This window comes from Sminthopsis crassicaudata, chromosome 2 (genome assembly GCF_048593235.1).
Source record: "Sminthopsis crassicaudata isolate SCR6 chromosome 2, ASM4859323v1, whole genome shotgun sequence".
NCBI lineage: Eukaryota > Metazoa > Chordata > Mammalia > Dasyuromorphia > Dasyuridae > Sminthopsis > Sminthopsis crassicaudata.
Genome location: NC_133618.1, coordinates 624,719,607 through 624,742,414, shown reverse-complemented (window position 1 = coordinate 624,742,414; position 22,808 = coordinate 624,719,607). Strand labels below are relative to the sequence as shown.

General features: G+C 39.1%; 1 long non-coding RNA gene across 1 annotated transcript in view; it reads left to right on the top strand.

The window, feature by feature from the left end:
• The first annotated feature begins 1,331 nt into the window (after positions 1-1,331).
• LOC141558704 (uncharacterized) overlaps positions 1,332-22,808 on the top strand; it is a 51,680-nt gene continuing 30,203 nt past the window's right edge. The window contains exon 1 of the long non-coding RNA XR_012487115.1: positions 1,332-1,430. This is a non-coding gene — a long non-coding RNA (uncharacterized LOC141558704). The remainder of the gene's footprint in view (positions 1,431-22,808) is intronic.

Here is a 22,808-nt window from a genome sequence, read left to right as displayed (position 1 = left end):
AACTAATTCAGTGATGGTTTATTACCTGACTTCTGGCCCTAGATTTTTTTTTTTTTTATCATTTTAAGAACATTCTCATGTAGCCAGCTCTCTGTCAGTCTCTGAGGAGCCTAGCCTTTCTAGAGCACATAGCCAGCTCTCTCCATTATGGGAAGGTCATAGTCTTAGAAGCTATCACTGTCCTCAGGGGACTATCTTCACATATTCATCTATCGCTCTATCAGTCTCTGCTCCTGATCTCTGATGTTCCCATGGCATCTCTGGTCCCCCTCAGTACTTCTACTAGCCATTATATAAAGGAAAGATCAAATTTTTGTGAGTAATTCTCGTGCAAATAGAATTCAGGAGAAGATTTTCATTATGGTAGAGAAACAGGAAACATCCTCATTTCATGTGATTGAGGTGTTTTTTTGGTTTGTCTTTTTTGGGGGAGGACCAGGTACTGATATCAATTAGTCTCCAAAACATGGCATGTATATTAATAAATTTCCCTTAGTCTAGTACAAAGTTTTACCAACAGTAAAAGCTGTAAGCAAAGAAAGAATAATATAGATAAATACACCCTTAGACATAATTGCCCTTGAGGCAACAGTGAGTCAAGCTTAAGTAAGTCTAACCTTCTGAAGGGATGGTTCCTGATACATGTGGGATAACCACCCCTCAAATTTGCGAAAAGAGAAACAAAACCCCATAAACAGTAACCAACCACGCAAATCTTTACAGGTTGGGACATAACAAAATACTCAACTCAAAAAATAAGAGAATGATCTCACTTAGGAGAGGTCTACTCAGTAGTTTCTAAGGCTGCAAGCCCTGAAGGTTAGAAGCCATGATGCAGTTGGCTTCTCATAGGACTGTGGAGACAGGATTCTAGATTGCAATTCAAACACACCCTCTGTCTCTCTCTTTCTGTCTCTGTCTCTCTCTGCCTCTCTCTGTCTCTGTCTCTGTCTCTGTCTCTGTCTCTGTCTCTGTCTCTGTCTCTCTCTCTCTCTCTCTCTCTCTCTCTCTCTCTCTCTGTGTCTGTCTCTCTCTCTCTGTCTCTCTCTCTCTCTCTCTCTCTCTCTCTCTGTCTCTCTCTCTCTCTCTCTCTCTGCCTCTCTCTGTCTCTCTCTGTCTCTCTGTCTCTCTGTCTCTCTCTGTCTCTCTCTCTCTCTCTCTCTCTCTCTGTCTCTCTTTCTGTCTCTGTCTGTCTCTGCCTCTCTCTGTCTCTCTCTATCTCTCTCTCTCTGCCCCCCCCCCTCTCTCCCTTCCTCCCTCTCCTTTCTTGACTTCATTTCTTGAAGTCTTTCTCCAACCAACTGAACTAAGTTTCTTTCACAGGTACCCAGGATTATGCGCATCATTTTTTCTTCATTTGGATTGAGTTTTCCTCCATGTATACAGTTGGCAGGGAAGAGCTGACCTTCCCTCCTCTCGCCAGAGATGGAGTGAGTATTACAAAAATAAACACTGAGTAATGGAGGGGGGATCAGATCTAACATTTGGGGAAATCAGGAAAGGCCTCTGGGAGGAAGAAGAGGCATCTGAGCTGATCCTTGAATGGAGCTAGAGATTCCAAGGGGCAGAAATAAGGAAAAGCAACATTCTAGGGATGGAACTCAAGTTAGACAAAGTCACCTATGTGGATGATGCAATGTAGTGGGTGGAGGAATAGCCAGTGGGATGGCTTACAAAGGGCCTCAGAGTTCCTTAAGGGAACTGAGTCTGGAAAGATAGTTGGAATTTAGTGTCTTTGGCAAACCTTGAGGTAACCTGCTTATTCAAGCCTTGGAATTTCCCGGAGAAAGGATGAATAAATGAAAGAAATGAATAGCTCAATCAACAAGCATTTATTAAGTATCAACTATATATTAGGGCCACAGGATACAAAGACAGAAATGAAACAGTCTCTGCCCTCAAGGAGCCTCTATTCTATTAGGGACATACAAAGGGCGTCCCAGCATCTCCACGTGAAATGCTCACACAGTACCTGACACATAGTAGGTCCTTAATCAATATTGATTGATTACTGATTAAAAAAAATCAAAGAGAGCCATAACCAGGCTCTTTTTCAAATTCTCCTTTCCCCCCCTCTGAGGAGCCTCCTGCTGGCCAGGAATCCATCGGAAGCTATCAGGGGGTGGGGGGAGAGCTCAGTGGTAACTTGATCAGAGAAGTTTGTAACCCACTTTTTGTGGCCTGCTTGGAAGGCTCCTTTGCCTGTACCAAGCTACATTCACACCGCCGGGGGCTTTATAAAAAGGTCATAAAACTCTTTCTCCAGTGGCACTGTGACAGATGTTTGTGTGGTTATAGGTTCTCTTTAATTACTGGAGAGAGGGACCAGGACAAATAAGGAGGCCCGATTGTCCTCCCGTGGCAGCTCCCAACTCTCCCATGTGCTCCCAACAATGGCATCGAGGAATGTTAAGAGGGCCCTGAATAAACAAGCATTACATTTTCTGGGAACAATGGGCGGCTTGGGTTTCAAAAGCAGGGAGGGATTTGTGAAATATACATAGTTGTGGGGCAGACAGATTTCCGTGAGAGGAAAGGGATCCGTGTTCTCTCCCCCCCTGACTTCGGAGCAAAAGCTGAGATTTGCCGGGGCTTTGTTGTCCTGGCGGTTTAATGAGCTGGAAAACACAATTGCACTCCTCTGACTGTGAAAATTGCTTTTAGGGCATCATCATAACTTAGCCGCTGGGAGATACTTAAATTGATTTTCTTTTGTCTGCTTTGTTGGGAGGCTGTGTTTAGGCACATCCTTCTTCCAAGATCCATTGGGCAAATTGGGATCAAAAGCTGGGGTGTTTTCATGCTGTTTGCTCTTATTTAAGGAAAATTCTCTCTCTCTCTCTCTCTCTCTCTCTCTCTCTCTCTCTCTCTCTCTCTCTCTCATTCTCTCTCTCTCATTCTCTCTCTCTCTCTCTGTCTCTCTGTCTCTGTCTCTCTGTCTCTCTCTCTGTCTCTCTCTCTCTCTCCCCCATCCTTCCCTCTTTCTGTAGATTAATGACCCCATTTAGTAACTTTAGGGATGGTACAGGTCTTAAAAAAGTTTTGTGTCTCTCATTTATTTTCTGGTTTTCCCCTCTTTGGAGACCAATTTTGGGAACCGAGCACTATCAAGGAAAAGTGCTTTCTGATCTAGAAACAAAAAATAAATGGCAGAAACCCTCCTCCTTTCCCCTATCCCTCACCTTAATGGATAGATGTTGCCATACTTTCTGGGTTCTAGATAAAAGAGAATTTTCCCAGCAGAAATCCCATGTACTACTTATAAACTATCGATTTCTTCTTATGGGGGTGGGTTTATTGATTTTTGGGGGATGCTTCCCCCATCTTGTTCTCTGAAATGATTCTGATGAGTGGACCAAGTTACTATCTTTTAGTTCTTCCTCTTCCAGAGGGTGTCAGTAGAAAACAAGTCTGTCTCAGAGAGGCAGCTGGTGGGAAAAAATCAAAGGGGTTGTGAATCCTTCTTGAAGCCTTCCCAGTCAAAGCTTGGATCTCTTTTCTGTGACTCGCTGGTATTTACAATGCTGACTCTTGCTTGGTCCAGATCTCATGTTTGCCCCTTTAAAAAGCAAAGTTCCAGGCTTACAGAAATAGGGTCCTGCAGGGAATTTCTCAAGCTATTTCTGAGTTGGAGGGGAAAAAATTAATAGATTTAAAAATACATCTTACATTTTGCTGTTCTCAATGAATTTTTACAGTTTCTGATTCTGGATAGAAAAGATTAATATAAGTTATTTCAAAGAGTGCAAAATAAGGGCAAAGGATATTGTCTTTTTAATAAGGCACTTAATTTCCAGCATATATCAGTCCTTCCAAGGTTGAAATCATTCACATTTCACATTTAGGATGCAGTGATAGGGAAAAACAGAATAAGAAAATTATATTTATGAGGTCTACACAATATCCTAAGATAGAGCAGGGTAAATGTTCCCCATTTGCAGATGAAGAAACTGAGGCCCAAAGAAGTAAAATGATGTGTCAAGTCCCTGATGCTTATTGAAGAGGGCCCAAATTGTGGAAAGCTGTAAAAACAATGGAAGCTCTTTAGTGGAATATTAAAAAAGGAGCCATAAAATAAACTTTTAACTTTTACAAAGACTGATCCAATGCAAACGTTTCCTTCTGTTTTCTTCTCTCACAGTTCAAAGGCAGCCACCAGGCTAAAGCTAAATGATGGATTTTTTTTCCCCAACATAGCAATGTGAAAAGACCTTTTAATAAGGTATAGCAGGGTTATGACCTGCTGCAGGGGAAGGGCTCAAGGAAACAGTGCTGGATTTGGAATCCGAGGACCTGAGTATAAATCTTATTTCTATGACTTGCTTTCTATGGGACTGTAGGCAAATCACACATAGCTCTTCTCTGGGCCTCACTTCCTTATCTGTTAAATGAAGTTTCATTCAACTCTAAATTTATGAAACTCTTGTCCTATAATACATTAGAAGATGTTTGGGATGTTTGAAAAGCTGGGTTTGGTACTCACCTTCCCACCATTATGCATGGATTCCTTCCTTCCTTCCTTCCTTCCTTCCTTCCTTCCTTCCTTCCTTCCTTCCTTCCTTCCTTCCTTCCTTCCTTCCTTCCTTCCTTCCTTCCTTCCTTCCTTCCTTCCTTCCTTCCTTCCTTCTTTCCCTCCCTCCCTCCCTCCCTCCTTCCTTCCTTCCTTCCTTCCTTCCTTCCTTCCTTCCTTCCTTCCTTCCTTCCTTCCTTCCTTCCTTCCTTCCTTCCTTCCTTCCTCCCTTCCCTCTCTCCTTCCTTTCCCTCCCTCCCTTCCTTCCTCCTTCTCTTCCTTCCTTCTTTCCTCCTTTCCTTCCTTCTTTCCTCCTTTCCTTCCTTCCTTCTCTCTTTTTTTCAGTGTGGGGGAGATACAGCTCAAGATTTTATAGGGAACAGGTAGTGTTGAGAAACTGTGGTGTTGGGAAACCTTTGCAAATCTCTTAATTACAACTCACATTTCAGGAGCAGCTAAGGTTGACAAATCAATTCTTTTTCCAAACCCAGAGGAGCTGGTGTCTTTCTATTTTCATTTTACAAATGAGGCTCCAAAAGGTTAAATCATAATCATAGCTAGTATTTATAGAGATCTTTGAAGTTTGCAGTGAACTTCATCTCATATTCATAATAATATTAGAAAGAATTTAGATAGAACTTTTAATACTTAGAAAGTGCTTTACAAATACCAGAAAATTACAACAATGCAAGGAGGTAAATGCTATAATTATCCCTATTTGGTTGAGGAGGAAAATGAGGCAGACAGAAATTTAATGACTTGCAAATTCAACCAGCTAGTGAATGTCTGAAGCAGGATTTGAATTCTAGTCTCTCTGACTCCAGGTTCAGCATCCTCTCAACTACACCACTCTATTCTTATAGAAGTAACATTTTTAGCTAGCTATTTGGGTAGACAAGGGCATCCAGAGAGTCCTGGTAGTGTAAAGACAGTGAATTGTAGGCTAAGTATTATTCCACCCAAAGAGAATAAGTCAGCTTTGTAACTTTGGTGATCACAACTTGAAATCAAAATAAGACCGTATTTTATTCCCATCTCATCATGTTGATCACATTGCTGATGGTGTCTTCAAAGTTTATTAAATCTGAGAAGAAAGGAAGGAAATCCCAAAGGACAACTTAATTAAATTGAATTTGCTTGACTACTACTTCAAAAAGAGTTTTAAGAGAACCTTATATTTACCACACTTAAAGATTTAAACATTTGGATGTGTTTAATGTACTTCAGCGTGGAACACGTCTCCTAAATTGGTATTTAAAAATATGAATGTAAATCAAATTAAACCTTAAATATGTTGGCTAACAATTCATTGCGATTTCCCTTGTTCTTCTAAGGCAACGTGCTGCGTTTAAAAAAAAAAAAAAAACTCATCTTGGTGTAAAAAGACTTGGTGCAAGACTTGAATCTGCTATTGGCTGGTTCTATGATCTTGGCCAAGTCATTATGATATTATAATCATGTTGTCATGTCAGTTTCCTTATCTATCTATAATTAGGGCTTTGGATTAGATAAAGCCCAAGGTTCCTCCCAGCTCAAACATTCTTACAAAATATTAATTAATTTTGCTATGTAAATCCCTTGAGCCAAAGGCTCAAGGTTCACATGGCCAAGTTTGGTTCTGAGATTTGTCTCCAAGAGGGTAATTTCCTCTCTGGCTCATTGCCTTCTGCTATAGTTATTACAAAAAATCTCAGGATGTGCTCAGGATATAGCTCTTATCTAAGTTTTCCCCAAGGTAGATGAAAGAATTCACTCCTTTCTCAGTCAAGCAGTCAACTTAACAAATGCATATCAAATACTGGACAGCCTTTATATGACTATGCAGAATAGCAAAAACTGCCAAGATTGACAGGAGCCTATAAATAGATACAGAAAATACACAAACTACCTAAATAGTCCATCAAATTTCCCCAGATTTTCATCAGGACAGCATTCTGATATTCTTGTGAAACTCCTCTTTCTACAGAGTCATAAAGTCCCTCCCAAACTCAGTGCCATCCTATGATTTAGACTTTCCTAGGAAAATAAACATAATCCGGGGACTGCTGAACGAGTAATTCCCTTCCCACGGGACACATTATTCCAGTAATTCACTGGCTTTGTTTTTCAAATAAGATACTGCACAAGAACTATGTGGATAATTCTCTTCATTCTCCAAGAAGCACACATCACAGGAAATCCCCTAATCTCTTTGGAAGAGCCAATCCCCACACTCTTGAACTTGGGAATGCCTGTGCTGAGACCAAATGGACTCACACACACACATCAGCTTCTTCAAAGTGCTTCTGAAGGAAAGTTCACACTGTCCAGATGCTACCATTTCTTAAGTTGAGAAAGTCCACTATCAGATTTCTAGTTTACTGATCTATTCTCAGAAAAGGAGTCAGAAAGGAAGGTGGCTAGGAACTTGAGGTCCAAGAGCTCTTCTATCAGACTACATTGCACATGCAATTTTCTCATTGTCTGAGAGTGATGGAAGGGGATAACCTGCACATAGGCACATAATGCTGGTCTTCTGGGGGAGGGGGGAGGGAGTTTACTCAGGTCAATCTTCTAGTAATTTTAAGTTCAATATTATTACAAAATGAGACACTCAATAGGGATATGCTGATTCAACTCTAATTGGCTCCAGAGAGGTAATTGTTAAATTTTCAATTTGAGCATGTACACCTTATAAATCTTCAAACATTATAAATCAAGCTTTGATTTTTTTGTTTTTTGATTTTCTAAACTTGAGAAAGAGATGAAGAAAATGTTAGTAGTCCATATTAAACTAAAAACCTGTGTCCTGCATACATTTTTTTTTGGGGGGGAGGATCCATTGTTAAAACATTTACCAGTAGATCCCTGCTCATAGGTCATTCAACAATAAAGAAAAGGATGTTTATTTGGCCCCAGCAAAAGAATATTGAACAAAGATAAGCACCTAGAATTCCTTGAGTGGATCCAGAAGAGCAAATATACTGTAGATATCCATCAATCCAACATCTGAGGGTCCCACTACCTCCTTGTGGCTGCTTTATACCCAAATGAAGAGGAAAGAGTATCGACGATTTGAATTTTTAGTCCTGAGTTAACCAAGTCTTGAAGAATATCTCAATACCTTATAAGGAAAAATTTGTCTAACTTGCATGATAGTACTCCTAATACAAGGTCTGTGGTCTGCTTTCTGTAGGTGTAAAAAAGGGGTAAAAATGAGAAAAACTCAAATACCTTATTTTTATGGACTACAGGGAGTGATGATGACTGTTTCTTAGCTAATCATGAGGAAACTTTAGCCTCCTGAAACCCAATCAGTACAGAGCCAGTGATCATGCTCACTTTCTACAAAGAACTGTCCTTAAATGCCTCCAAACACAGATGTACATCATCAAGCTAAATGGAAATATCAAGTTGATTAAATCCACACCTTCCCCAAGCACCTATTAAAAATAGAATCCAAGTTCTTTGATTTATTTTTATGAAGTTCAAAGGGGAATCGGATGATGTTATTTAAAGATAACATGGAATCTCTTCTTATTGTTATACTTGCTATAGGAAATCCTTGAAGGAGAACTTTTCCACTTCATTTTGTGGAAAAAATGGAAAATGATAAACTGTGGTATAGAAGTATGAGCACTGGATTTATCATCAGAAGAACCTGATTCAACTCTCAGCTTTGCCATTTGCTATGTAAGGGGCCTTGGGGAAATCACTTTTCTTAGAGCCTCAGTTTCCTGATCTCTTAAATGAAGGCACTTGCGCTAGATCACCTCTGCTGAAACTTTTTGGCCACAGGATCCCATTTCACTCTTGAAAATAAAGACCCCATGAAGAAATTTTATTTATGTGGGTTGTATTTATCTGTATTTCTTATATTAGAAATTAAAGCATCATAGTATTGTTATAAAAATAGTTTTGATCTTGCTGACCCCCTGTAAGGACCCCCAGATTCCAATTTGAGAATCATTGATACTAGATTGTTCCTAAGGTGCCCTCTTGCTCTGAATTAATGATCCTAAGCAACCGAATATAGTTATTTATCACTTTATATTTCTCTTGGGCATATACGAAAGAAGTACAAATAACTCATATCTCAAAATAGAATATGGCACATTTCCTACTCCATGATGCTAGAGACTATATCTTATTTATCTTATATCTTATAGTGCTTTGTAAGCTTAACAAGAATTTCTTGATTTTTTTTGAGGAGGAAAGAGTTTATATGCCAAGGAAAAGAGGAAGAGGAGGAAAGGTAGAATCACTTACTGTTGACTCCCAAGTCTAAAGAGGTTGCTGTCCTTGTTGGATCATATATTACCTTCAAAGTTGCTTTTCTATGAACTCCAACATAAGTGAACATATATCTTTTCAAGTTTTTATAAAGTGTAATAATTTATAATCACTAAGAAGAATTATACAATTACAGGGATAATTCTCAGTAGTTTTGTGGTGTACATATATGTAGATGCACATACAGATGTGTATATATACATATATCACACATATATGAAATGTGACTTTCTTGATATGTGTCTTAACAGAAAAGCAAGAATAGATCTTTCTAACATGTCCTCTTCCCTCTTCTCTTCCACAAGGGAGACTTCATTTCCTGCCATGAGGGAAGGCAAGAGGAGTCCAGAGGGTGACCACTTTGCTATCTTCAAAGAGGAGGGATTCTAGACTAGCATTATATCCATCTTCTCCCTTAAATATGATTAGTCTAAAGGATGCAGTTTTTAGATTCAAACAAACTTCCTGGTCTTTATTTCTTACCAGGAAGGAATGCCCCAAGTTTTATATTCAAGGGTTGACCCCTTTTTAACCAGATGCCATTTTCATAATGGCATAATCCTCTCTCTGGGTGCAGATGGCTCTCTTCATCACAAGACCATTGGAACTGACTTGAATCATCTCGTTGTTGAAAAGAGTCCCATCCATCAGAATATAATCTTGTCGTTGCTGTGTACAATGATCTCCTGATTTTATTCACTCCCCTTAGCTTCAGTTCATGTAAGTCTCTGCAGGCCTCTTGGAAATCATTCTTGTGATTGTTTCTTATAGAACAATAATATTCCATAACATTCATCTACTATAACTTATTTAGCCATTCCCCCATTTTTGGGCATCCACTCAGTTTCTAGTTCCTTGCTACCACAAAAAGGGCTGCCACAAAAATTTTTATATATGTGGGTCTTTCCATCCTTTATGATCTCTTTCAGATATAGGCCTAGTAGAGAAACTGCTGGATCAAAGGGTATGCAACTTGATAGCCCTTTGGGCACAGTTCCAAATTGATTTTCAGAATGGTTGAATCAATTCACAACTCCACCAACAAAGTATTAGTGTCCCAGTTTTCCTACATCCCCTCCAACATTTGTAATTATCTTTTCCTATCATCCCAGGGATGTAGTGTAGCTCAGAGTTGCTTTAATTTGCATTTCTCTGATTAATAGTGATTTAGACCATCTTTTCATATGACTAGAAATAGTTTCAATTTCTTCATCTGAAAATTCCCTGTTCACATCCTTTGACCATTGAATAAGTCCCTTTTCCAAAGCTCTCTGAGCACTGAGTTTTACGTGAAAACATCAACAAATATTTATCTGCAGAGAGTCCTTGTCCTTGGAATTTACATTCTAAAATGGAGATAATTCCATTCCTTAGAGATGAACAGGCTAAAGCAGTCAGTGGGATATTGAAAAAATCCATTAGGCAGTGGATTACCATGTCCTTTCTAGCATCATTGGCAAGATTTATTTAATTATTGATTCCCAAGAGTTGGAAGGGTGATGGGATTTTGTGCATTATAAGGCAGAGGGCAAAGTGCCTGTTGTGGTATCCTGGTAGATTTTATGGAATGTGAAACATAGGCCAAAAAAGACAAACCATTTCATTTTTTTAAACCTGTTTTCTTATCTGTAAAATGAGGAAAGTGGTTTATGATTTACCTATCTCGTAGGATTATTTTTTGAGGAGGAAGCATTGTATAAGCCTCAAGGAGCGTTAGAAAGTTTGATGGTAGATTGAAGTGTGGATGAGCAATGGCAGGAGCAAAGATGGCCTTTGGCCAAATCAACCATCTGTGCCCCCTATACACTGCCCAACCCCATGACCTGGAGAGGCAACCTGCAACCTTCTAATATGGCACATCCATTTTTGACTTCCTTCCAAATCACTAATTGTTAGAAAGCTTTCTCTGCCATCATGGAGAAATATACGGAAGTCCATTCTCCACCTATTGGATGATGCATAGAAACATAGATTTAGAGGTAAAAGGAACCTTCAAGGTCATTTAGGTATCTGTATTTTGTAGTTGGGGAAAGTAATACTCAGAATAGGTGAATGACTTGCTAGAGATCACATAGATACTATGTGGTAGAATGGAAATTTACTCCTGTTTTGATGTGTCATTAAGTGGTAAGATGCTGTCCACAGTATTGTATCATGAAACCCATTGCTAAAGTTGCTACCAAGATCCCTTTTCTATTCTTCCATTATTTGTTCCAAGTCTAAAATAGAATAAAGAGAATAGTGGCTCTAATTTTAAGCAATATGATTAGTCAAAGCCAAATGGCTAATCATAGAGCCTAAGAATTAGGATTCAAATTTTAGGCATGGCTCTCTGGTCTTATAGTCTATTATGGCATGGAGATAACCCTAGTTATCAAGGGTTATGTCTGCTTGGCCATGGAATACTGCTTTGTCAATCTTAAATGACTACATAAATTCTCATCATCATTCGTGTTGTTGCTATTGTTAATTAACAGTCACATAATTCAGGGATATTACTATGCATCAATATTATTTCTGTATGAATGAATAAATAATGAATTATTTTATTAATACACAATTCCAATGGGCAGGGGTGTCATATAGAAAGAACACTAGTTTTAGAATCATTGGAAAAACTCTTGGGCTCCAGGGTCTGGTTCTTCCAAACTTTGAGTAAGCCTCTTCATTTTTGGGGTCTGTTTCTTCATGTAAACTAGGTGACGAGCACTGAATTCGATAACATCTAAAATCCCTTTCATTCTAATATCCTGTGGGTATGATTTAAAGTAGATTTCTGAAGGGTCATTCCCTGGGATAGTTGTACTTTTTTAGAAAGGGAAGCTAGTGGTACACATCCTCAGAGGAAAAGGTGAATCCTGGCTCTGCTATGTGACTTTGGGCATGTTGTTGTTGGTATTAATTTCACAGAATCGCAGAATTTCAGAGTGGGAAGCGACTGGACTCTGGGTCTTGGTTTCCTCAAGAAAAAAAGACTGTACCAGATGACCTCTAAGGTTTCTTCCCTTAGTAAATCCATAATCCCTAGGTCACAATGGTAGCCCTTTCAGATTTCAAGTGCGCCTAGTGAGCAAGATGAGAAGCAGATCTTGATATCTTGACACAGCTCCTGAATGGGGCAATGTACAACTGTCCAAACTCATATATAAGTAGCACTTCACAGAACATTTTTTTTTCAATTGTATTATTTTATTTTTCCCAATACATGTAAAGGTCGTTTTCCACATTTATTTTTATGAAACTTTGTGTTATAAATTTTTCTCCTTCCCTCCTTTTCTCCTCCTCCCCAAGAAGCAAGCAACCTGATATAGATTAAATACGTGCAATTCTTTTAAACATATTTTAATATTTGTTTAATTCTTTTAGATATTTCTATATTTTCATGTTGTGCAAGAAACATCAGACCAAAAGGAAAAAAACATGAGAAAGAAAACAAAAAACCGACAAAAAAGTGAAAATATTATGCTTTGAACCACATTCAGTCTCCACAGTTCTCTCTGTGGATGTGGTTGTTATATTTCATCCCAAATCTATTGGAATTGTTTTGAATTATAGATTGTTGAGAAGAGCTGAATCCATCACTGTTGATCATTATGTTCAGTGTTTTCTTGGTTCTGCTCACTTCATTTGGCATCAGTTCATGTAAGTCTTTTCAAGCTTTTCTGAAATCATCCTGTTCATCTTTTTTTTTTAGAATAGAAATAATCCAATACCTTTCATACACCATATTCAGCCATTCCCCAACTGATGGAAATCCATTCAATTTCTAATTCTTTGCCACCACAAAAAGGGCTGCTATAAACATTTTTGCACACGAGTCCTTTTCCCTTTGTTATTTATCTCTTTGGGATACAGATCTAGTACAATGAATACTTAAAACAAATTTTGTTTTTAAATTTTTAAGTCCCAAATTCTCTCTCCCTCCAGTCCCTTCCTTACCCATTAAGAAGCCAAGTAACAGGATACTAATTTTATATGAGAAATCATACAAAACATATTTCCATATTAGGTATACTACAAAAAAGTAGTAAAAAATATTTCAATCAGTATTCAGAGTCCACCAGTTCTGTCTCTGGAGACAACATTTGTACAATGTCCAACAAGTTGGGCAACATTTTTCATTTCGAGTCCTTTGGAATAGTACTGGGTCAGAGGAGCTAAGCCTTTCAAGATTGATTATTGCTACAATGTTGATGTTATTTTTACAATGTTCTTCTGTTTCTGATCATTTCACTTTGCACCAATTTATAGAAATTGCCCCAGGTTTTTCTGAAACTGTCCCCTTTGTCATTTTTAGTAGCATATTAAATTTCCATCACTATCATATAACTTCTTTAGACAGTGCCAATTGATGGGCATTTCCTCAATTTCCAATTCCTTGTCACTGCAAAAAGAGCCTCTGTAAATGTTTTTGTACGTATAAGTCTTTTGCATTTTATTTTGATCTCTTAGGCATTCAGACCTAAGAATAGTATTGATGGGTCAATGAGTCAAACAGTTTTATGGCTTTTTGGGCATAGTTCCAAATTGTTTTCCAGGATGACTGGATCAGTTCACAACTCCACCTCCTGGTGGTGGATATCAGTATCCCAATTTTCCCATATTCCCTCCAACATTTGTCATTTTCCTTTGCTGTCATATTAGCCAATCTGATAGCTATGAGGTGGTACCTCAGAGTTGTTTTCATTTACATTTTTCTAATTAATAGTGATTTAGAGCATTTTTCATGTGACTATCAGTGACTTTAATTTCTTGAAAATGTGTGGCTCATTTTTATAAATTTGCCTCAGCTTTTCATATATTCAAAAAAAGAGGCCTATATCAGAGAATCTTGTAAATTGTTTTTCTCAGGTACAAAACACTTTTGTTACAAGAACCTGGGAGGTATTGCCCTCTGCCTTTTTCCCTTCACCTTGTATTTTGTATATACCTATATGTGTACATGTTTTCTCCTCCTTGTCCTCCAGAGTCTGTAAGTTCCTTGCAGGAAGTGACTGTTTCACTTTTGTTTTAATTCGCCCATTGTTTATCAAAGAGCTTGGTGGGTAATAAAATGCTTAAGAATGCTTATTTGATTATTATTCCCATTTCACAGATGGGGATATCGAGTCTCAAAGAATTGAAGTGACTTGAATGAAATGCCATGGCCAGTAGGATCCCATATCCATATGTCTTTCTGTCCTGGGAAATTCCCTTACTCTTTTCTTTCCCCATCCCCAGTTTAGCAAATGGGAGACAACGAACGCAATCTCTTTCCTTGCCTCCTGCTTTGCTCTGATTTCCTAGTTCCCAACCTACCAAATCCCAGCCCGAAAAAGGCCCTTTTCTCACCCTCCTTCCCTACCCCTCCCATCTTCCTGGCCCTGGAACAGGGTAAGGAGGGTGAGCTGATTCCTTGGTGGTAGCTGAGCAATGAGTAGGCTTTTCATGGTCACATAAATCCAGACTAATCCCCTCTTGGAGGACTCAGCGCCTGCCAAACACAGGTCAAGAGGCAGGCAGGGCATTCATTTGGTGAATGTCCCCAGGCTCATAGACAGTTTAGTCACAAAGCCAGACATGCTAGATCAGGGTAATCCAGTCAGGGACTGAGGCAGGATCAAAGAAGGATTACCAAGGGATTAGCCTGTGAATATTGGGGCATATAATTATTCAATTACAGAGAGTAAAGGGAAGGGGGGCCTAGAAGGGATTAGGGCCTAGGAGGAGGAGGCCAGGTCTACATGAAGCCAAATATATGGATTAAAAAAGACAATCAAGTTTCCAGATGGATTGTTCCACAATGTCAAGCATTGAGATATTTGGAAACATCCAAATAAATGAACAAGCTGCAATTAAAAAGAAAAAAAAAATTATAAATGTGTTTAATTTCATTCAGTTAAAAGCAATTGAATTTCTTCATTTGCATGATATTAAACTTTTTTTTTTTTTAAGGGGTGTTGATCAGAACTATGATTTCATAAATGTAGGTCTACTTCCAGAATAGAAATGTCATTCACTAATTCAGATGAGCAATTCCCCTGTGAACTGGAGCTACCTCTGGGAGCTTGGAGGAGTTGGGAACCCATTGTTTCTTTGGTTCTCTGGGTCTCTTCCTTTTTCCTGCTCTGCTGGTTTCTGTGATGATTATTGATTACTGACGGGTCCACCAGCCAACCCACCTTGCCTCAACCTTTGGTGTTTGTCCTTGTTCCTTCCTGACCTCTTGTCTGAGTTTGACTTGCTGCCTTGATCACACCTCCTCAATTTGTTTAGATTTTGACTTAGTGTGACTGAATGGCTCTGACTATTGACTTCCCAAGTTGAGACACATCCTTTGGTGCTTGGTGCCTCTATTAATCAGGACAGTGGCTCTTTATGATCTAATTAATTTTATGTCCCCAAATAGTGAAAGTGAAGCACCTGGAGGGAGAATGAGGAAAACATCTGCCAAGTGATTCTGTGGAAGGAATTATTTGCTTTCTATTTATTATGGAGAATGCAAGGAGGGCGAGCTCAAATTAAAGGAATTCAATGATTTTTAGCACTGACTTGGTCTAAAACTTGAATTGAAATGCCAATTTCGTCTCTTTTCTTTCTTTGTGTTCCTCAAACTCAATATTCACTTTTCCTTGTCTGAAAATTAAGGATAATAATACTCACATTCATATATGGTATTAAAGTTTGCAAAGCACTTAACATTTTACATGATTTGCTCCTCACAACAATTTTGTGAAATAAGAAGGACAGTGTGGGGCAGTGGGTTGAGCACACCTGTGTGTGTTACCTGTGTGACTTTGAGCAAGTGCCATACCCTCTGTAGGCCTCATTTATTAAATTAGAAAGTTGGACTGGATGCGCTGCCTTGGAAAGTGACTTGGAGAACTTAGAGTCATGGGATTTGGCTGCTGTTTGCTGTCTTTGGGATCTTGGTCTAGTGACTTTGTGGATAGTGAAGTGCAATGGTTAGCATGCTGGCCTTAGAGTCAAGAAGACCTCAGTTCAAATCCAGCCTCAGACACTCACTAACTGAACAAATTTCTGGGGCAGAGATGTAAAATGGGGATAATAATAATAATTATAAATAATTGTAGTAATTTCTAGGGTAGCGGGAATTAGATGAGACAACTTATGTGAAGTGCTATATAAATCTTAAAGCCTATAGAAATGCTTATTATTTTTATTCTTATTTTCATTACTTTATTGCCATGTTCATCTGTAAAATGAGGTCATTCGATTAGATGACTTCTGAGGTCTATTTCAGCTCTAGGTGTAAGGCTCTGTGCTCTCTATGAATTCTAAGATCCCATTTAATTTAAGAGGTCTTTTAAAGCTCTAGGTATAAGGCTCTGTGCTCTCTATGACTTTTAAAGTCCCATTTAACTAAATCTATGATTCTACCATTTGGAATCTGAGAAAACTGTGGTTCAGAGGTAGTAGTTTCCCAAGGTCATATAGGCAATGAGTGCCAAAGCAAGAATTTGGAGCCAGGTTAAATCTGTAACTAAGGTAGGTCAACGGGAGCTTTGCTTTTAGGTGCCAAATTTAGAAAGTTCTGATCATATTTGCAGTCCTCAAAGAAACAACAGAACTTAGAATTTGGTTACAAGATAATTAGTTTACAAAAGGTAGCTACCTAATGGTGTTTCTCTTCCTCAATCTTTCTTTGGCAATGACATTCTCCAGAGACCCTCCATATCCTGGCCCCAACCTGGTGCCATGAATGAACAATGTTGTCCCAAAAATTACTCACTTAAGGCACGGTCTCTGTGGCTTGCCTGTCACAGTGGCAAAGAAGTCCACTTAAGCTTTAGCCCAGGTCACTAATTCTACTCTATCTCATTGCTTTTGGAGAAGAGAGGATGGAAAGAGTATACCCAACCCTCTTATTCCTCTTCCATTTTAGAATCCTCAGGACCATTTTTGTGTCTTCAGATTTATATAATATTCTCCATTCTTGCTTAATAAGTTCAACGAACTCTGGTTATGAAACTTTTGAATGACTGGCAGATTTATAATCTTTGTGTGAACTCCCATTTCCTTCCTCCCCCATTCCCATTTCAGTCCCAATTCTTGATTCTTGCTGTTCCCATATCTCTAATGCCCTCATTTTGCCTGTGTACATATTGGAATGGATTTAGATTTAATCAGTTTGAAGTCAATAGCTGACAGTGTCTCCTTGAGCTCTCTACCCCTAGTAGATATGTGAGTAGCATTCACTTATTCATCCCCCGTGTTATAATGATCTTGTTAAGATCTGGGACCTATAACACTCAAGTAAATCTAGCAGAGAACAGTGTAAGACCTCTTTGGACCTCAAATCACCACCTATCATGATACTGTGCGTCCAGTGCCAACTCTGGCTTTGTCTGGTGACCAGGCACAATGCAGCTTGTAATAGTCTGAAACATCTTGTGATCTATGAAACACAGAGGAAACAATGGCTTTTGAACCCAACTGTGAAAATTGATGGTTGTTAATCATTTGACCAAAGAGGTTTGTAGGGCATAATTAACTTTCCAGGGCATAATTAACTTTCCAGGCATTGGGTGCAACAATAGAGTATACTGTCAATAAAATAATGATCTTGGGTTTTCAGGAGATATGGGTTCTAGTATTGCTCCTGCTTGGAAGAAGCCATGGATGCTTAGGTGAATCATTCCATTAATGTTTTATCAATAAGCATTTATTAAATACCAGTAGACTATGAGCTTCTAGAACACAAGAACTGTTTTTAACCTTTCTTTTTTTTTTTATCCCCATTGCTTTGTCTGGCATATAGTAGGCATTTAATAAATGTTAGTTGGCTTTCATATACAGTGCTAAACACTGAGGCAAAAAAAAATGCAAAGAAAGAATCCCTGGCCTCAAGGAACTTACAATCTAATTATGATTTCAACATGAAAGCAACTATGTACAAATAATATATATTGGGCAAATTGGAGATAGTGTTAGAGACATTAGATAATGGAAATAATTTCCTTTCACTCATTCACTCATTCATTCAGTGTCTTAGGATCTTAGGTTCAGAACTGAATGACCTCATGACTTTGAGGTCATCCAGCTCTGCCTCTCTCTCATTTTTCCAATTGAAGAAACTAAGGCTCATAGAGATAAATGGGCTGTGGAAACAATGACCATGAACTTGGATGGACTTGAGAGACACTGGAGGATAGAAGGATTTGTCTGTGCTATGGTACATGGGGTCACGAAGAGTCAGACATTACTCTGCACAGCAAGAAGATGCTGTCGATAGGAAGAAGCCCTGTCAGAATTTGAACTAGGGGCTTTTGACTCCAACTCCTTTTGTAAAATTATGGAAAAAGCAGCATGGTACTACAGTTCCCAGATGATCTAGATACTTACTAATTGTGAGACTGGGAAAATGACCTAACCTTCCCTAGACTAGATGGTGTAGTGCTCAGCTTCTTAAACTGTGAATTGTGATCCCTTTTAGGATCTTGTAACTGAATGTAGAGGTGGAAAAGTTATGATTTATTATCAGTAAATGTTTGATTTGTATACCTATTTTATAAACCTATGTAGGTGAGGTCATGTAAAAATTCCTTGGGCAAAAAAGGGGTTGTGAGCAGAAAAGAATTTAAGAAGCCTTCGATATTATGAATTGAATTCTGGACTAACAATAGGGAGATTAGAATAAAAATCTTCCCTTAGACACTTAATTACTGTGTGATCCTGAATAGGTCATTTGATCTCTGTTTGCCTCAGTTTCCTCATCAGTTAAATGGGGATAAAAATAGCATCTATTTCACTGGGTTGTTGAGATGATCAGATTAGATAATAAGTGTAAAGGCACCTGTCAGATTGGCTAAAATGACAGGAACAAATAATGATGAATGTTGGAGGGGATGTGGGAAAACTGGGACACTAATACATTGCTGGTGGAGTTGTGAAAGAATCCAGCCATTCTGGAGAGCAATTTGGAACTATGCCCAAAAAGTTGTCAAACTGTGCATACCCTTTGACCCAGCATTGCTGTTATTGGGATTATATCCCAAAGAAATACTAAAGAGCGGAAAGAGACCTATATGTGCCAAAATGTTTGTGGCAGCTCTTTTTGTTGTAGCTAGAAACTGGAAGTTGAATGGATGTCCATCAATTGGAGAATGGTTGGGTAAATTGTGGTATATGAAGGTTATGGAATATTATTGCTCTGTCAGAAATGACCAGCAGGAGGAATACAGAGAGGCTTGGAGAGACTTACATCAACTGATGCTGAGTGAAATGAGCAGAACCAGAAGATCACTGTACACTTCAACAACAATACTGTATGAGGATGTATTCTGATGGAAGTGGATATCTTCAACATAAAGAAGATCCAACTCACTTCCAGTTGATCAATGATGGACAGAAATAACTACACCCAGAGAAGGAACACTGGGAAGCGAATGTAAATTGTTAGCACTACTGTCTATCCACCCAGGTTACTTATACCTTCGGAAGCTAATAATCAATGTGCAACAAGAAAATGGTATTTACCCACATATATTGTATCTAGGTTATATTGTAACACATGTAAAATGTATGGGATTACCTGCCATCGGGGGGAGGGAGTGGAGGGAGGGAGGGGATAATTTGGAAAAATGAATAAAAAAAAAAAAGATAATAAGTGTAAAGGGCCGTATAAGTGGCGATTCTTAATGATTAAGGATATACTGAAGATCAAATGAGCTAATATTTATTAAGCCTGACAAATAACAAGCCCTTGATTAATGTTTGTTCTTTTTCCCTACTAAGTTCTATAGAGCTTACCATCTGGATTGGTAGAGGAAAGGAAACCAAAACTCCTCAAATGTTTCTTTATAGCATTGATATGGGGTTGTTGAAACCATTTTGTAAACCATAAAACACTCTCTAGACGTGCTCTATTATTGAGAAACAGTAGAATTTAAGACTACTTCAAGAGACCAAGCCAGTACTTGTGTTAATTAGTGTGTCTGGTCATTCTACAGTTAGGTTTTCTGGGCCATAATTTCTTTGTACATTCTATATGATTGTTAAAGCCCAGATTCTATTATTGTATTCAATTTGGCGTTGCTATGGTTCAGTTGTTTGGTTCTTGTCCAACTCTTCATGGTCTTATTTGGGTTTTTTGAGGCAAAGATGGTGGAGTTTGCCATTTCCTTTTTCAGTTTATTTTTCAGAAACTGAGGTAAACAGGGTTAAGTGACTTGCTCAAGGATACATAACTAGGAAGTGTCTAAGGTTGAATTTGAACTCAAGCAGAGGAGTTTTCTTTACTTCAGGTTTGGGCCTGTATCCAGTGTATCACCTGATTGTTCTTTTGTATGAAATAAGAGACCTGGAGTCTGAAGAGAAACTAGACTTTCAAGCCTAGGCGATGCTTAAACAGGGACATTTGGACAAGTGCTACAGCTAGGTAAGATGAATTGAGCCAAGCAACCTGTCCTTCATCATCCCCCTTCGTCATCAGGAGAGTTCTACCATTCCACCTTAGAATTTTTCTGAGTAACATGGCACATGGGTGTCCTTGAGCTTTAATCTGCCACCAGGCTGAATGGGGCAGTCTTATGGGCAGGGTTAAAAATCAGTGCTCAAGGTAAGGGGCCAAGCTGTCCGTCAGGGCTCTCAGCAGAGTGGGTCAAGGTCGCAGGAGTGGAGACATGAAGCAGAATGAGGGGGCATGTTAGGAGTGTGAACACAGTCTCTGGCTGGACCAAGGCAAATATTGGTAGCCCCTGGGAAAGCACTGAAGTGCAGACAGTCTGCACTAGACTGATGGAGAGAAGCCAGGTCTGGGGAGCCAGAGCCAGAGTTGGACAGACACATAGTCAGCCCTGGCAATCAGGAGGAGCAGCAATAGAGAAATATAAGGAAGCCAATTAAGTTCTCGAAACGAGATCTGTGGAATTCTTCTTCTTGATCAAAGATAATTGGAAAATAGAGAGTCAAGTGTAGACATCTGGGTACAATTCATTTGTAAGACACAGTGGTGCCTGGGGCTTATTATGTTTGGGGAAAAAAGTCCCTTTAAGATGGGGGTTAATTAAAAACTAAGTATCTAATTTAATTCAGGTCTTAAATATCAATCCAGACTTTTAAAAATTGTGTAGCCAATTGGGTGAGTGGTTTCAGAAGTGAGCTTGATCTCTGTCTCCCTTGACAAGACCACCTCATTTTCTCCTTGCCCTAGGCTCCTTTAACTCCTGGGTGGTAAAAAGTTGGTTGTGTCCCACCCCAGCAAGTGTCTTGGGTTCCTAGCAACGCAGGAAAAGCTCAATTTAGAGAAGTTCCAGTTATGGATAAAGAAGGGGCCAACCCTAGTTCTCAAATCTCCTAGACTGGGTAGATTCCAAGGAGTGGCTCTCCAGGGATGTCTCTGGAGGCTGCTGATTTCAGTGGCGAAATGGTAGGTGGTGGTAGGTAGGCTCTTGATGGTGGTGACAGCACTCATGGAAACTGGGGATGGAGGGCACGGTTCTGGTGCTTCCTCCATCATGGGTTTCCCCCTGAGCTATCTGAGACTGTTGTCAACACTTACCTCTTATAACCCATGTCCAGTCTGAAATATCTATGAATCATTCCTTACTTCAAATGGGAAAAGGCCTTAATTTAGGGCTCCAAGTTTTAGACAATGACTTCAATTTATTCCTTCATTTGATTATGGAATTATGATAGGAATGGACCTCGGAGGTCATTTAGATCAATGCTTTTTAACTGTAGGTCACAGGTGGTGAAAAATTTGGCAACAATCAAAGGTTTCTAAACATACTTCAAAATCAAACGCATGATGAACCCGAAGTGTTTTTGGCAGTCCTTGTCCATTTTTCATCGCTGCACTTTGGGGGCAGCCTTGATTCTGAACACACACGTGCATTTTGCACTGCGCATGCAGGAACACTGTCGGGAACTCAGGCTCAGATTCGAGATGGGGTAGTGGAAAAATTTCTTCCGTGAAAAGAATTTTCAAGTGGAAAAAGCTTAAGAAGCCCTGATCTAGATGTACCCCCTCATTCATCAGTTGAGGAAAATAAAGCAGAAAGGAGAAGAAATTTGCCTAAAATTATCTGGTTTTTAAGTAGCAAAATAGGAATTTTAGTCTGCGTCCTCTGACTACAAATCCAGAATCCTTCCCACTGTACCATGTTGTCTCCTAACATTTGTTCATTCACAAACACATGCATGTACTCAATTAATTAGCATATACTTATTTATTCGTTTATTTATCCATTCATTTAGGCTTACAAAATGCCCACCTACATTCCCTCACTATCTGGGTTGCCTGAAGGTCTCTGGGCATTTGTACAAAATTATAAAAACACACAATTAAATTAAAAAGCCCAGCAGTGCTTGCCTCATAAAAAAAGAAGGCAATGAAAGAGACCCAGCAAGAGAATTCCAAGACAGAAAGACGTTTCTTTTGCAGCTTTGATGATATCACTTACCCCCTGAAGCTGCGTCCCCACCTCTGTTAGAGAGGGCTGCTCTGCCATCAGCCAGAGAGCTGGGAGCACAGGATTTGGCAGAAAAGAATGGGAGGACTAATTGCTGATATTTGGTTTCAAAATGTGTAGTACTTAGATCAATCTAAACATCATGCTGCTAGTATTTAAGGCTCATAGAAAAGGGGTGGGATTGAGAGAGGCCTGGGGTCCAGACAGCTCCCAGAGGGGGAAAATGATCAAGTTTGGAAAATGGGAGGAAGGGGCCTGCTTGGGTCTTGGCTCCCTCTTTATGAATCTTGGGAATAAGAGAAAGACAAGTTCTTCTCTCATCTCTCTTCAAACAAATAGATTCTCTCTGCCTGAGACCCCATAAGCCAACTTAAACAGATAATAGTAGGTTGTTTTCTTATCTGTATATGAGATAGAGGAAAATCGCTTGTCTTTAAGGTTTCTCAGGGCCTTCAGCCCTAAGCCAGAGCTTTGTTGAATAGTGGAAATCACATTGAGCTGGAAAAACTGGTTTCTAATCTGAGTCCTATCACTAATGAGGTAGTGCAATTCATAGAGTACTCTATCTGGGAGTCAGGGATCCTGTGTTCAAATCTTGCACAAATCACAAA